The following is a 4,485-nucleotide window of genomic DNA, read 5'->3' on the forward strand; positions in this document are numbered from 1 at the left end:
GTCAGAAACTGACGAAATTACTGCAGAATGATCCCTTACTAGGGTAGTTTATAAATTAATAACCACCAGACTTGTAACTCTGTTTGTTTAATTTCCTGAGCGTCAGCAAAGACCATGGTGAAATCCTATTTTAACAATTTGTGCGTAACGTCAAAATCGTTATTCTTGACGTTCTTATACTAATATAATCACTTCAATTGTTCAGTTGATACGTTTCATATTTTCCCAAAGGTTTTTATCTAGTAATTGTTTTTAAAAAGCTAAAAAAGAAACAGAATTGACAAAATGCTCACTCTTAGTTGTCAAAAGCGGATACGTTCATTTACGGATTTACTTGTTAACTATAGAGTAGTTGATTAAAATGATATAAATTATGTTAACGTATAAATGTAAGTTGTGTCAATTAAAGTTATGCATTAATCAAAACTATAAATAACTGCAATCAATATACAAAATTTATTATTTTATTCTATATTCTGTTATATGAAATGTCTGATGAATATGTTATATTCAACAATAAAATACTTTAGAACTTTTTAAAAACCTTGCTTACTTGAAAACAATTCCATTACAATGTATTCAAATAGTGTTCACCATGTTCAAATACATTAACAAGTGGAATACTAAGATAAAGTCAAGGCGACAGAGACCTAACAAGGATTATTTCAATATTATATTCTCCAACGACACTCTCCTCATTGTCCCTTTCGTTTACGGCTTGTGGAATTAATGCTGCATCTTCTAGATATGCTCCCGAATTCTGGACTCCATAAGATATATCCCGATTATGCCTTGCTTAACCAATATACCAAAGTATTGAGGCAATATGGGCACATACTCCCACAACACGTGCTCCTGCTCTGCATTTACAGTACCATGCAGTTATTTCAGCAGATGTGTATTCTATCCACAAGATGTAGGTTTTTGAAGAAACATGACGGCTATGAAGTTCCACACGTATCAAATGTTCATCTTCTTTATGAACAAGAATTTGACAATTGCCTTCTAAGTGTTTCTGAATGTAGCTAGTGCTAAGTTTTATTTGATAGACACCGCACGTTATGTTTCTAAGATCTTCTTCATCAAGAATGGAAAATCGCCTAAATTATTATCTGGCTCTTTCCAAATTGTTCAACGCCTCTCCAAATTTTCTTCTTCTACCCTCTGTTTCAGTGTATTTACTCTTTTCGACAGATGGAGCATTTTTGCAGCCAATGCTTCTTTATTGTCACATCCTTTTTAAACAAGAAAATTTCTATTATAATACAGTCAAGTAAATAGTTTCACAATGTTTTAATCAAATATAAAAGAAAGAGTGGCAAAAATTACCAACTCGTAGTCGCAGTATGATGCGTTGTCTCATTGGCACTTATACCACATCTTCCTATATCTATATACAAAAGAACAGTTGTTTTATATTATCATGTGGTATTATTTATCATTTGTCTTATAGATTTTGGTTAGACTGCTTGTTTGTTTAATTTGATTTCTATTGAATAGTTACGGAAAAGTAATTAATACTTTTTAGAGAAGGTTTTTTTACGTACATTTTCTTAAAAACATTTTTTTTAACTAAGTGGAAAAGGGCAGCTCTCTCTGTGCGAATTTCCTTGTGAAAAAAACAATTGCTTTAAAATATCGCAAATTCGTTTTGATCACTATTTATGATTTGATTATATACATATACTAATCACAGTCACCACTACGACATATATCTTAATAGTAAGAATGTTTACCTGGAGACAACGGCGGCAAATATTTATTTGATAATCCACATATAATGCAAACATAATCTCCGATATATGGAACTTGTTTATTTGGTAAAACATGGCTCAGATACTTCCATCTCTTGATTCTTGCATTAGCAGACTCTACTACCCATCGGACCTAGAATGAAAAAAAGAGTAATTTAGAGCTATTTTTCTAAAGCATGTAGGTAAAAGGTTTGGTTGGCTTGCTTGCTTTGTTTATATACCTGTCTGCTCAAACATTGTAATAAAGTTTTACTATTGCAATTAACAGATAGGGTTTCAGTTTGGATGCTTCAGCAAATATTTATACGATAAAAGCAAGAATGCCAACCAAACCTTTTAACTACATGCATAAAGAAAAGAGCTCTAAACAAAAGGTCTGAAATTCATAACTGGTTGCAATTAAAACCCTGTATGGCTATATTAATTATGTTATATAAATAGTCACTTTTGCAAACAGTAACAGCAAAACCATTACGTGTGCAGAATATAAAACATTTATGGAAGGTGAGCCACTTTTTTTTTGTTTAATTGATGATTATGGGTATAAAACTGTTCATAGGGGAAAACAACAATTACGCAGTCATATAAGTTACTTTTCCTTATTTTTATTAGTGTCAAAATATTCATATTTTTAACAGTAAGTATATGCATATCATGCATATGTGAGTTGGGTATGCTTTGTACGAATAAGAATTTTTTTTGTGAAGCGATAAAAAATATCTTAACATAATACTATATAAAGTGACGCAGTTTCAAAATTAGTTTTGAGAATTATACTACAGTATTTTGGCAGTACACAAACCTTAGTAACTAATCTGCTTGCATTTGCTTCATCTGTTGTCATCTGTTTTTGGCCTTTCGTTAAAAAACTTGGCATCTGTGCCTTTATCTCCAAATCATCAAGAAGCTCCAATGAGTCCCTGAATCCTCTATCAACTACAAATACATCATTGTCTTGCACCCATTCTTTGATATCTTCTACATTTGTGTTAAACATATGTTTGAGGATTGCCGCATCATTATTTTTGCAGTCGGCCAAGTATGGTCCAAAAACAGTCACAAAGTATCCTGTAGTAGTAACAACTACCATTGATTTATCCAGCGGTCGTCCTTTGTGTAAGCTATATGACCGTCTTTGAAAATGAAAGTTTCCACTTTTCTGGATATAGATGTAGGTGCCATCAAGCACTAATATAGCCTGTGTGTTTGTTCCATCCCCAAATAAAGTCTAAGCTAATAGTCGTGAGTGCTGGTTAATGACATCATTATGGCTAATGTTTTTAAAACCCAAATTTTGAGGTACGAAATTCTGAACTAAAGCTTGTCTGACACATGAAATGGCTCGGCGTAAACTTGATCTTGATATGTTGAAAATGGTAGATAGCACTTTATTTGAAATTCAAGACTTTAATTTAAAAAGGAAAATTCCAAGAGAAGTTCTGGTGCTTCTTGTAGTTGTAGTTCTTACTAAAGTTTTGATGTAAGAATGAAGATTATTGAAATTGTCCTTATTTATACCGGTTAAGGTGGTACCCAACACTTTCACTAAAATTAATTTGGCTCGTTTAATTTTCATAAAATTTTGACAAAGTATTTACTTTGACCCTTTTACAAAAATATAAAAAATTTAAAAAATTTGAACCAAGCGTTTTATCAGAAAAATTACACTGGTTATATAGCAGTTTGACAAACACTAATTTTGATCATTGAGAAGCTTAATATTGCCTTCACAACGCAACGTAATTAAAACGTTTAGCTGATATTACAGAGTTATCTCCCTGTAGTGTTAGGTACCACCTTAAATTGATAAAGTCAGAGTCAGATAACACTTTATCTGTATCAAAGTCAATTCTTGATTGTTCATTTTGTAAGGCTGTGTATCTTAACTTCTTCAAAAGATCCATAATTGTAGATCTGTTAAGGATGACATTATCATTTGTACAGTTTATTTTACTTATTGCATCTTCTGTAAAATTATCTTCCGTCAAATGTCCCGGACAACAGCGACATCCTGCAGGAATTATAACCTCTTTTTTTAAGAAAGGTAGAAAATCTTGCTTGCGACGGAACAACAATTAGCTTTGGTCCTGGACTGGATAAAAAAGTAGATCTACGTTTTGCTGGTGGAACATAATCTTCATCGTCAGATAATATATGGTGTACAACAGAGGATGGTCTGGTTTCCTTAACTTAGTATTTGTGTCTACACGTATTGCATAGCTTATCTTCTTGTTTATGTGTAATCAAAAAATTCTTCTTCAAATATTTTGCTACAGAATTATTGATTGATCTTCTTTCATATGGTTTAGTCCTTTTGTTGCATGGAACGCAAGGGTAATACTTTGGACCGCTCCAGGCATTCTGAAGTGAAATAAAGATATGAATCTAAATACAAGAACAACGATTGCAGTTTAGAGCCGGATATTTGATGCATGTGATAATGAACAGCAACCCAACAATATGAAACAGAGCAACAAATAAAACATCTTATTTTTAATTATTGTGTATAAACATTCGTATTCAGGGATGAAATTTGAACTGACAATATGTAATAAAATTTGTAGTTTTAGTCCTAACTCACTGACCCACTACAAACAAGTTTTTATATGTGGTAGTTCATTGGGTCCAATGTTGTTTATGTATAACAACTTGTTCGATTTTGTCGTGTGTGTAACAACGTATTCAACAAAATTTATCCCTGTTTTACTAAACAATGATTACACCAAGGTTC

At 32.2% G+C, this 4,485-nt stretch overlaps 1 pseudogene; it reads right to left on the minus strand.

Moving 5' to 3' along the window:
- Positions 1-634: 634 nt before the first annotated feature.
- LOC139497582 (uncharacterized) lies at positions 635-2,984 on the minus strand (annotated as a pseudogene).
- Positions 2,985-4,485: the final 1,501 nt, after the last annotated feature.

The sequence above is a fragment of the Mytilus edulis genome, chromosome 12, assembly GCF_963676685.1.
Source record: "Mytilus edulis chromosome 12, xbMytEdul2.2, whole genome shotgun sequence".
Classification (NCBI taxonomy): Eukaryota; Metazoa; Mollusca; class Bivalvia; order Mytilida; family Mytilidae; genus Mytilus; species Mytilus edulis.